The sequence below is a fragment of the Anguilla rostrata genome, chromosome 15 (genome assembly GCF_018555375.3).
Source record: "Anguilla rostrata isolate EN2019 chromosome 15, ASM1855537v3, whole genome shotgun sequence".
NCBI classification, from domain to species: Eukaryota; Metazoa; Chordata; class Actinopteri; order Anguilliformes; family Anguillidae; genus Anguilla; species Anguilla rostrata.
In genome coordinates, this window is record NC_057947.1 from 11,431,757 (window position 1) to 11,444,630 (window position 12,874).

General features: G+C 45.0%; 1 long non-coding RNA gene across 1 annotated transcript in view; it reads right to left on the reverse strand.

Moving 5' to 3' along the window:
* Positions 1-12,602, reverse strand: part of LOC135240393 (uncharacterized) — a 74,764-nt gene extending 62,162 nt beyond the window's left edge. Inside the window, exon 1 of the long non-coding RNA XR_010325671.1 lies at positions 12,457-12,602. This is a non-coding gene — a long non-coding RNA (uncharacterized LOC135240393). The remainder of the gene's footprint in view (positions 1-12,456) is intronic.
* Between the last annotated feature and the right edge of the window lie 272 nt (positions 12,603-12,874).

Sequence of the window (12,874 nt, forward strand, 5' to 3'; positions counted from 1 at the left end):
ATACCACAACATTCATGCTATATATATATAGGCTATATTATAATAATAATACTACACTATTTATATACAGATTCTAATAATAGTACTACACTATTTATACAACAACATTCATGCTATATACAGTATTATAATAATAATACTACACTATTTATACAACAATACTAATATTATATAGATTATAATAATACTGCTACACTATTTATACAACAACACTCATACTATATAGATTCAAAAAATAGTACTACAATATTTATACAATACTCATAGTACAGCCTAATAGAGCAGATACCAGACCACAGAACTCATGCATACACTAGAACACATCATTAGCGGATACCAGACCATAGAACTCATCCATACACTAGTACAATGCCTTAGCAAATACTGGAGACCACAGAGCCCATTCATACACTAGAACAATGTCTTAACAGGTACCAGAGTATAGAACCCTTCCATGCACTATAACCAAGCTGTACTCCAGGGAGAACAGAGCTCAGTACAACAGAGCACTATAAGAGCTACCAGACTGTGGGCTCCATCCATGCGCTGGAACAGCGCCTTAGCAAATACCAAACCATAGAGCCCAAGATGAGCACCCAGCTGTGGTCATTCTGACCCCGCCATGTTTTGCTTTTCTGGCAGAATGGTTGGGTGTGTTTGAGCGTGCCCAGATGGAAACGGTTTCGGGTAAAACGGCGTGGTGCTAACAGGCCCACTTCCTGTCTGCACCCCTTCCCTGCATCACCCACAGGAAGTCCAAGACTAATCCAGCAGGATGCTAAAAACCCAGATGTGCACTTTATTAGCGAGCGTGACGGAAGCACGCCCTCAAAAGCGCATACTGAGCAGTGTGCAGCGATGCACGCGCTGTGACATCGACACCCTCACTGCAGGTTAGGGCTCACCTTAACCGTGATCATTTAGGACACATTTTAAGCACATTATACAGATAAACAGCTCCTTATTCAGCCTTTAATGGGTAGCAGTGTAGCGTAATGGGTAAGGAGCTGGTCTTGTAACCTAAAGGTCCTGGGTAGGACACTGCCGTTGTACCCTTGAGTAAGGTACTCAACCTGCATCGCTTCAGTATATGACCCAGTTGTATAAACGGATACTATGTAAATGCCATGTAAGACTTGTGTAACTCACTCTGGACAAAAGCGTCTGCTAAATGCCTGTAATGCCCAATACTCATTCACTGGAAAAAAATCCATGTGTCGTAAACGTTCGCTCGTACAGAGTGTACCGAGAGGTTGCTACAATCATGCACACGCGCGCGACCGCCTTTTCGAGTCCGCAGGTGCACACGCGCTCTCATTTGCATCCCGCAATCGGAGAGGCATTGTTCGGCCTGGCGTGAGAAACGCCATTCGCTCACTTCAGCGAGATTCAGCGAGGTCACCAACAAAAGGCGAGCGGATCATCGTATCGCCGCAGAGTGCCAGATTTTTCACCAAAATGGCCGCGCGGGATGTTTCGCAACTCAAACTCATTGTCCTTCGACAGGCGATCGTTTTTCACGTTCACAAACACACTTTTGTCTTCAGCAATCAAATTACTCAGAATCAAACAATATTCACAAATATAATAACTTCTGTATTTACTTTCACCAAGTCTGGAACAGTTAGCCCAAGTAACTTAATGAAATCTCTAAAATATCTGGGAGGGGACGACGGAAATAAAAGCAGTGAGATGTGAAAGCCGTTGGAAAGAAGGGAGAGCGGCGATCTTGGCAGGCCCAGACTTTACCCACCGATAGAAAATAGCACTCAAGACTCCCCCACACGACTGAGACCCGAGAGCGCTGCGAGGAGAGAGACGCTTACGTAACGCTCTCCGGAGCGCTCCGCCGCGCCCCCGCGGCGTTTACCTCAAAACGCAAAGAGCGCCGCCAAAAAGCGCCCCGCGTTATCATCGCGGGCGTTCAGCAGACGCTCTTATCCGGAGCGACTTGCGCAACTTCTCACACCGCATCCATTTATACAGCTGGATGTATACTGAAGCAATGCAGGCTGAGCGCCTTGCTCAAGGGCACAGCCTGGGAATCGAACCTGCGACCTTTGGGTTGCGAGACCAGTTCTTTTACTCATTGTGCTACACTGCCGCCCCATCGTATGCCAAGTGTTATCACACGCCAACGATGATGTATAAATATACACAGATACACTTCCTCACAACAAAACTACAGAGACTCAGCAGCTCCTGCTCTCTGCTTCATAATAAAATAACCCAGTTCATGTATTTCATTGCCCGCATAAAACCTGTAAAGTTTCCTCATTTGGAAGCGGACAGCCATGGATGCGTGATACCGGCTTCATTTCCACGTCGTGCAGGCGTACTGCCGGCGGAGAGGAAGAGGAGGAGCAGGGCCGCTCTGGGGACAGAGCGCAGGGCCCGGGCGTCACTGTGGGCGGAGCTCGCGACGCGTCACGCGTGTCACACACTTCTAACGACCGAGGGCGCGGCAGAACACACGGACAGACACGCGGACACTGAGGAGAGACGTGTTCGCGCACAAGCGGACACAAACCTGTCAGCCAGTCCTGAAACAGGCTCGCCACTCCAAAATAAAAGGTCAGTTCTGTGTCCAAACACCTATGATGGGTAAACAATGATATGGTGGCCATGGCAACCATCTGCAAGCACGTTGCATACAGGGAGGCTAACCGATGGACACGTTCTGTTCAGTATCAATGAGAAGATATCACTGGGTCCACGCCTGTTCAGTTTATGAATCCAGCCTTGTGCCAGCCAGTAACTTCATTTAAAAAATAGACAAATATTAGTTAAAAGGTTATTATGATAAACCTATTTAAACTGTAGACTACCCAGTTAATCTTTCACATCAGCCTGTATGTTGGGTTCAGTATTGAAGCCACAAAAAAACACACGCGTTTGTGAATAAACAGTAAGAAAGCTTACAGTAATTTCCCCTAATTTCCTGGTATGCCCGCATAACTTCCTTGAATAATGAAAGCAAGCGGCCAAATTCAGGGCGTTCACTTCATTAGCATCTGTAGCTCAGATGCTAACTGTTCTTCCCTCCTCCCGCCAGTTTGACTGTCACTGTCAGCCTGGACAATGTCAGAAAGCAAAATGTCAATAATACAACAAAGAACCCAAGCTTTGGGCTCAGAGGAAAGTTGTGAGGTTTGAAGGGAACGGGGCTGGCTGACGCTCCCTTGGCCTTGTGAACTCGGCTTGCCTTGCCCCAAACTCTGTTCCGAACGCTTGCTCTCTGTAGGAGGGCTCCGGTCTCACTCCTGACCGCGGCTAGATCAGGCTCCCAGATCAGATCCGGAAAGGTCGCCGCACGCAACCTAAGCAGCCCTGTCTGCTCTCACAGCAGGAAGGGGGCCCACCAACGCTACGCCAGGAGCATGGTCCCACACGGTGCTGTGATTGGACAGCTGACAGAGGAGCACGGTTTTACATGGTTCTGTGATTGGACAGCTGACCCAGGAGCACGATCCCACACCGTGCTATGATTGGACAGCTAACCCCGGAGCACAGTTCCACACGGTGCTGTGATTAACGGAGGTGGAATGGGTGCAGAACTTAGCCTATCCTTTTTGGCACATGCTCCGTTCACGTCTTTCAAAAAAAACGCTAAGCTACCGATACCTATGGCGTATACACAGGGACGCTACGTCAATGCGCTGTGTCTCTTATGGTGAATTTCAATAAGAAACCTGAATCAAGAAAGGCCAACAGAACAGGCTTGGCCATAGCCTTCTCGAACAAAAGAGTTTATTACTTAAATAAGCAATGTACTTCCAGATGAAGCATACATTACTAGTTTTTTAAAATCAATAACATGAAAAGAAAGAAATCAGAGCTAGATGCCTTGCCATTCCCTGGAGAACAGCTAAAAGCAGGCTCAGTGGGAGTTTGCAGCATTAAGCATTATTGCACTATTGCTGAATTAATGCAATTTTCACATATGAAGTGCCAAAAACCCAATATCACTTTCAGCTAATGAAGTGTGCGTTTCTAACACAAAAACGTTATTTATTCTACAAATGGTGAATGAATTATCGACAAATCACAGGGTTTTAGTGGAAAATTTGGCGATGCTTTAAAACTATACCTACTCCATAAACTGACATGACATTGTCATAGGCAGCCATAACTGGTCACAAAAGCATATTGCAGCTTGCAATAGACAGCATTACACTAGCCTATGATGAGTAAAACTTGCTGGATACACTATGACAGTGCTATGGCACATGCCTGAGCAGTTATTAGCTGTTATGGCAGTGTTACACAAGCTTCACAGCCACAGCATGCAGTTCAAGTAAAGAGTCACCCAAAAATCTCAGGACAACAAGCTAATATGCCAATTTGACACTCTGCAGGTCAGACACTGGAGTCTAAACTTCTGCTGGGATGTCATTCTGGAGTTGCACCCTCAGCACAGGTGAAATTTCTGAATGACGGCATATGCAAGATATTCAGAAAAGACTTAATCAAAATATACACACACTTCTGAACTATCTACTACTACATCACAGCTGTGAACACTATCTAACATACTACCCACCACCTGTAGAACCCTATCTAACATACTGACCCCACAGCCTGTGAACCCTATCTAACATTACACACCAGCCTGTGAACCTATCTAACATCTACACCACCAGCGTAACCTATCTAACAACTTACACCCACAGCCGAAAGACACCCTAGACCTAACATACTACACCACCAGCGTGGTTAACCCTATCTAACAGTACTACACCACCAGCCTGTGAAACTATCTAAATACTACACCAAGCTTGAACTATCTAAAATACTACACCACCAGCTTCTGAACCCTATCTAACATACTACACCCCCAGCCTGTGAACCCTATCTAACATACTACACCACCAGCCTGTGAACCCTATCTAACATACTACACCACCAGCCTGTGAACCCTATCTAACATACTACACCACCAGTTTGTGAATCCCATCTAACATACTACACCACCAGCCTGTGAACCCTATCTAACGTACTACACCCCCAGCCTGTGAACCCTACCTAACATACTACACCACCAGCCTCTGAACCCTAACATATTACACCACCAGCCTGTGAACCCTATCTAACATACTACACCACCAGCCTGTGAACCCTATCTAACGTACTACACCCCCAGTCTGTGAACCCTACCTAACATACTACACCACCAGCCTCTGAACCCTAACATACTACACCACCAGTTTGTGAATCCTATCTAACATACTACACCACCAGTTTGTGAATCCTGGAATGAAAAATCATTATATTTTCATCTTTAAAAATGCATATTGCTCATTCACTATGTTAGGTACTGGTTAGACAGCTGTTAACTGACAGCTGTACAACCAAAGAACAAGATTTCATACACAGAAACAGCACGAACAACTTAAATTGCATACCCTTCAATTAACCGCATTTCAATTCCCCATCAACCGTAATTGATTTTTAAAAAAACACGCTTTGTTTTCGCTTAGCTCCCAGACCAAACATCGCTCCGCGTCAGCCAGCCGCAGATGAACCAGGAACTCCCCGTTCGGCGCTGGGTTAACCGGGTGAACACCGCACCCCCGTTTCAGCCCGGGTTCGAGCGGCAGGCGCGTACGCGTACGCCTCACGCTGACAGAGCAGACGCGGGCCCCGTCTCCTCGTGGAGCCGACGCGAGCTCCCCGTCGTTTTACGCTCATGAGTTTTCGCAGCCGAAGATAAGGCTCTTTCGCTCTATGATATAAAGGTGTAATTTTCACTCGCAACCCACAGAGACTGAAATGACGAGAGGATACGCTACTGGGAAGAGGCATTAATGAGCACGGGTACTTAAAAACGGGGTTTATTTACCAATTAACGCAGCACAAAGTGTATAAGGCTTTCATATACTGCATAGGCCTACAATGGCTAATTATATTTGCGAATTTATGGAGTCTAAACCCCATGTCATTAAGGTTAGAGCAAGTTGCTAATGCTGCAGTCTTCTCTAGGGTGACTTTACTAATGCCCGATTCAAGACAGAAAATCTCCACTAAGTCACAACTTGGTAATAGTTTTGTAATGTGACTTGTATTTCAAATGCGAAATATCTTGTTGCACTGTACGTTTCAGCCGTTTCTGGTGTTCCGTGCATTAACGATCACGGCACCGCCCAGACCCACAGCGCAACTCACTTCCGCAGACACATTTTAGCTGGCACCACCTGCGCATGCGTCCCACAAAACGTCCCTCAAAGGTCGTCCGTGAGTGAGTGAGTGGCCACAATTTGCCATGCATAGCCCACGGCGCCAGTTCCTGCGCGCCGTGGAAAAATGAGAACAAGCTAACTCACTAACTTATGAGAGGCAGCAATTCCACTCGACAGTTCTGTCCAGAACTCCAGAAACATACTGTTACAAGTTCCAGCATCCAGCAGCATGCCGGTCACCTCTGGCTCAAGGGTATGTTTCCCAGCCAATGAGCCTGTCCTACTGTAGGTCCTTCAAACATAAAGCATTTCATCAAGAGACGTTTCATCATAAACCAGTCAAATTTAATACATGTTTTTTGTAAGCTTAAAGTATAAAAGGTATCAAATATAAAATTAAATGTTTCTTTTTTTGCATAATGCACACTGCTGCACACCTGAAAATGGCGGTAAATGCTTGCATAAAATGTGATTTATTAACCAATCACAATGCTAGATTTTCATTCGAGCATTATCACTTGAAATGAGCACACTGTACGAAGTAATACTGTTGATGTTCTAAATTCTTGACTTGTCACAGCAAAATACAAGCAAGAAACATAAAACCATGCATTTCATAATTTCCTATATTTATGGGCCACAGGACAGCAAACTGTTGATTTACTGAATAGAAAGCACCTCATGATCATAAGTTACAAAGGCCATTTTACCTGATAAAACCTGCAATTTCTATCAAAAGAGTACTCTATTTGTGTAGAAACGCATTAATCAATCTTACAGCCTGGACAATGACTGTATCAAATAAGTCAATTGCTATGCAAGGTTTGAATACGTGCACAGAATGCCAGTTGGATGAGTATAAGACACAATGCATTCCTCTCCGTGACTCCCTCTTAGAGATGGTGCCTTTAAGTTCAGTCGAACAACCTGCTCCCTGCTATTCTAGCTATCTGCTATCTCCCTCCCGCAGTCAGACATTACAGAGCGATGCCAGATCTGTCCTGATCCACCAAAAACACTGTCACTCTTCCAAAAAAAATCTCTAATGCAGTTCAGCAGGAGACAGGAGGACCCATTAAAGGTTTTACCAGCCACTTAAAAATTTGAATACAAAAAGAAACATTTTTTTAATTGAAAATTGCAGTTAGTATCTATTTTGCAGCAATTATCTTCAGGAACTTCATCTGTTTAATAGCTGTACAAAGCCCAACAGATTTTTGTAAATCCATAATAGAGGACTGTAATTACACATTTGCATTCCATGTCTTTTTTTTATATTAAGTTAAACTAAATCTTTTCTCATTTCAAAAAGTAGTTCTTGCTTTGTTTGGCTTTTCTCTTATGTAATTTACTTCTGTATTACTGTAAATGCTACGATTACAGGAGTGTAATTACCCAAACACCATAGAGTAAAGGTTCCAGCCTTTAAAGATACAGGCCTAGCCTGCATTTTTAAATATTTATACACGGTAATAGCCTAACAAAGTAAGATTCAAAATAGGATTAGGCGTAGCCTACACATTCTTTTCTGTTGAAATTTCATAATACACATCAAAACAAAGGAAAAAACGTTTTTAAAATGACGTGTTGAGAAAGACAAACAGTTAGCAAACATGACTGTAGCATATCTGAATTACAGTAATCTCAGGAACACACCAGCTGACCCTCTCTTCTCATTGGCTATAAATAATTAATGCAGAATCTACTATTTCTGCAATGTGAACTCGTACAGTGCAATCCCAACACAAAGCACTGTGCCTAACCAACCACATTTTGCCCCCCCGTCCCCCCCGTCCCAAAAAAATAAAAAATCTGTGTGTTCCCGTGGGGGGTAGGGGATGTGGGTAGGGTCAGTAGGCGTCACAGAACTCATACAGTGACACCCCAGGCCAAATCTGCAGAAGTCGGTCATGGCACACATTTGGGGCGATTGTTTCTGGTGGAGACAGCTTGGCGTTTGGGGGGGCGGGGGTGCACCGCAGACCCCCATTGGTCTGCCACAGCGTTCATGCCTTTCATTGGAAGGCCTAGAGACACGGTTGTCTGAATCCATTGTGGCTGAAGGGCACTTGTAATCCTGGCAGGGGGTGGGGGGGGGTTGGGGGTTGACACTCGATCTGACGTAACTGGACGCTTTCTCTGTTGACACAATACCACACAGTGCTTGCTCACGTTCCCCGGGAAGGACGAGACGATCGCAGCCCCAAAAACTCAGACGGGCCAGGAATGAGAGGGCGGGAAGACCAGCGGACACTACGCTCTCATTGGCACCCCCCCCCCCCCAGCCCCGGCACCTCTGAGTCATAGGAGACACAGCAGATGTTCGTTAAACACCCAGCACTATCACGCCGTGCTCTTTCCTCAAATTAACTCTTATTCTCTCACTCCGACTCTAAATTAGCCAACATTACCACGCTCTTCAATGACCACCAAAACGACCCTCTTAACAATTAACTGCCTTCGCGCTCTCGGGGGTGGGGGGGGGGGGGGTTCTCCATGAGCCGCTGAGGAACGCTCGGCAGGGTGCACGCGGTTGCGTTCGGGACCGAAACAGCCTCGCCGCACGCTCCGCGCCGCCCGAAACTCCTCCCACAGGCAAACTCCACCCGGAGTTGGCTTCGGACCAAAGCAGTAGGATAATACCCAGAAGTGATTCGGCCACACACTGCCTGTACCGTAGGTTAGCTTTGTTAGCGCTTAGCCTCGTTGCCTGCATTGATACGGACTCTGTGTGGTCTGCCAACTGTTTCTTGGAGCGATATGAATGTGGTGATTTCTCGTGTAGATTCCGGAAACGTAAGGCCCCTCACAAGAGGGCCTCTGAAGTCGAGTTCCGTTCTTCCCGAAACCCGGGGACTGAATCCCTTGATAAGCCGCTTGTGAACAGATGACATGTTAACAAACCTATTTTTAGAATAAATTCATTACTGAGTGGAACCATTTACTCACAGCTAAATCTTTATTGTTTAACCGTCCTTTGAACAGCAAATTAATAAGCAACACGTGTGGATAAGTGTTAAGCCTTGCAATACTGTTGTAAAAGCAAGCCCAGCCTACCAATAGGCTTCAATGCAAGACCATTCTCCATCACCGGTAAATCCATCAGAAGAGACAGACAGAGGCTGAACGAGGATGTGAGATCACATTTTTCAGCCATACAAAATTCAGCACACAAAATTCAGGATATAGCCTAAGCATTTTTCTCTTAGTTTGTACGCCTGTAACACTGACTTAGAGTTTCTGTTTCTTTTTTTCTGCCTTTAGAAGACAATTGCTCACGTTATGGTGCAGGGTGTGGGTGTGTGTGTGTGTGTGTGCGTGTGTGCGTGTGTGCGTGTGCTTGTGCGCGTGCGCGTGTGTGTGCGTAAAGTCAACAGAGGCCCCGTTTCCTAGCACAACAGCCACGGCATTGCTCGCAGAACGTCAGCCGTCATTAGACTAACAATACAAACAAACGCTTTATAATTGAAATCCTGGGGAGGCTCTGCGGCAGCGGCGCCAAACGAATACGAATCGAGCCAAGTTCTGACCGAGCACCGCGGGGCCCCAAAGGCACGCTTACACGGGCGGGCGGCACACCAAGGTACCCCTGCGGCTCCAGAGCTCTCCGGACCCTCCGACAACACGAAGCAGCGTCGCAAAACTCACCGTGCCAGGCTCAGCCGCGAAGCGAACGCCGCTCTGAACACAGCGTTCTACGGAGCCGACCGATTCGTCCTCGCAAACAATCCGATCGAGAGGTCAATGTGAAAAACCGCGGCCGCGAAACAGTGTTCGTTTCTCCACGTCAGTCACGCGCTCGACGGCGTTCCTCGATGACCCGAGAGGGGGGCGTGCGAAGGCCGCCGCTCGGTCACGTGACCCGAAATCCCGCCGTTTACACCGCCTGGCCGGGGCCCAGAGCCGCGGCGCACCCGGGGACGCGACCGAGCGCAATCTGGCACCCGCCATAAATCAGCGCCGGCTTTTTAATTACGCGCCTGAAGGAGCCAGATTGATTAGCGCTAGCGTCAAACTGCTTTAAACTGTTATTCTAAACTTCGTAAAGCGCGCGGCCTGATAGGACCTTCTCTTTGGAGCGGCGGCGACCAGCCCTGTTCCTGGAGATCCGCCGTCCTGCAGGTGTTCGTTTCAGCTCTAATTTGGCACACCTGACTCTACTAATTAGCTCTCTATCTGATGAATGAGGTGTGCTTTGTTAGGGCTGGAATGAAAACCTGCGAGATGGTGGATCTCCAGGAACAGGGTTGGTTTGGTTACCACTGCTTTAGATCATTAACGTTAGGTTATGATTTCGGGCGAATGTTGGTGCCAGGCTTTGGAAGAAAAGCCTCGAGTGTACAAGTAACACGTTTTGGGTCCTTGGAGAGAACATGGAAGCCAGGTGTAAAGGTAATGGAGTAAAAGTATAGGGAGCTCTCTGGGTCCCCACAAAGCTACAATTTTTTGGCACTGATGGTTACTTACACCACCTGGAAAGCGAAGTAAACCCTTGCCACACACACAAACAAACACACACACACACACACACACACACGGCTACTGCACACACACATACACACAGACACAAAGACACAGACACACAAACAAACACACACACACACACACGCACACACATACACACACGGCTACTGCACACACACATACACACAGACACACACTTGCTTAAATACCACTGTGCTTAAAGGAATAGTTTACTTTGTGGAGTTTTTTTTTTCTTTTTGATATTATTTCAGTTTTAATGTAGGCAATTGGGGATCTGTGGTTTAAAGAAAGAAAATACAATGTAAGTAACTCCAATGTAGCCTCATGTAGATGTAGTGATTACCTCAATACCACAATTATGGTTTATCTTATTTTCTATTAAAATAATTCTCTATGTCACATGCAGCCTGAAATCCCAGCACTCAATGAAAGAAGAGGCTCGACTTCCTAAATTATCTGCATTGCGTGTGGAGAAGCAAATTTCTGCCCGTCAGAGCAGCCAAAAAAGTATCAACAAATCAACATGACTGAAAACAGTTTCACTACAACTGAAATATATTCAGAAATCCATGAAGTGAACTTTCCCTTTAATTAAAATGACTCTCTCCTAAAAATTAGAAAAGTCTGCAAAATAAAATGGGATAAATGATAACATGGGTAATTATGGATTTGGCGCTTTATAAAACAATTACAACTGACTTTTAAAATTCATATATAAGCAAAACGTGTGTCCTTTCTCTTAACTTCCAGCACAAAATACATTCATTTATGAACAATTTTCACACAAAAAAGAGATCATTCACATCATTGTGCTTATATTTTGCAAACTAACATTAAAGCAAAGGACTCTGAACTTAAAACTTCCCATTAGTGTGGGAGGAAATTATAAGAACAAGATTCCATCAGAACACCAATACATTTTTTTTAAATAGAAAGGTCAGTTCTGTTGTTTTCTTTTAATTCATAAAATGTCTTCTGCAATAATCAATTAGAAGACGGCAGACGATTGTATAGATTTCAAACTTACAACAATTGGCTCACAAAACACAACCTTTTTGCAAAAATGAATAAGATTATAAATTAAAACAGCACCGTTAATTACCTTCAAACAAATTAGCAAACTATAACTACTAGCTATCATAATCTTAATGTGGTATCATTTTTAATAAATACACACAAAAATGACGTTCATTCACAAATAAATGTTGAGGACCAGAAACCACGCCTATTTTAAACAACCACAGTTAATTGGTTATGATGTAACCCCACCCATTTTTTATTTTTTTTTAATTTAGAGTATGGATTGGTCACACAGCAGCTCAATCGGTTTTAATTAACAGTTACGCCATTGATATCCACTGGGAACTGAAATTGAATTCGAATTGGCCAAAGGACAGACCAATCACGCGTCAGCTACCTCGCGCTTGATACCCATAGGTAAATATACCTTGATTTAAAAAAGATATATAAGAAACATCCTGTGTACACCGAACCATATCTATGCACGGTATGTGAAAACGCCACCCATTTACCATAATACTCGAACGTTACCAAGCTGCTAAAGGAAGCTGGAACGGAAGCGATACAAAAAAAATCCCGAATCCGAGACCAAGTTAGCAAACCACGGTGCAGAACAGTGTGGCGATACTGCACAACTACCCATAGGCTCGTGTTGTTTTGATTTTCTGATCTCGCAATGAATGTAGCCAGCAAGCCCTATTTCTACATGCGGGTTTGCTAATAGGTAGGTTGCGTAAATAAACAAACACGAACAAGTTAAATATGTCCTTACCTAGATTCCGCGGGAGGCGGTCACTCCACCCCGAAAAACGCAATGTGTTTAATTTCCGTAGGAGAGTGCGCCAGCGAAAGAATCACTCACTGACAGATTCCGCCATACTGGATTTTGGTAAAGCGATCACGTGTCGCGCCCTGCACTTCCCCGGGAGGTGGAGTTTGCCGTCCTGAAGATTTAACTGGGCGTCGCTTTACGGCTGCAAACGCCAGGGACTGGGACCAGGATCAGCGGTCGGACGAACAAAAACTAAACAACTAAAATAATAGAGCAATTGAAATCGTTCATGTTTTGACGTAGATTTTGTGGTCAATTGTCATGATGTTAAATGTTACTCGCATGACAAACATACTCAAAGTAAAATATCTGCTTTTGTGGTACCCACGTTATCTTAAGATCTTTCTAGAAAGCTTTG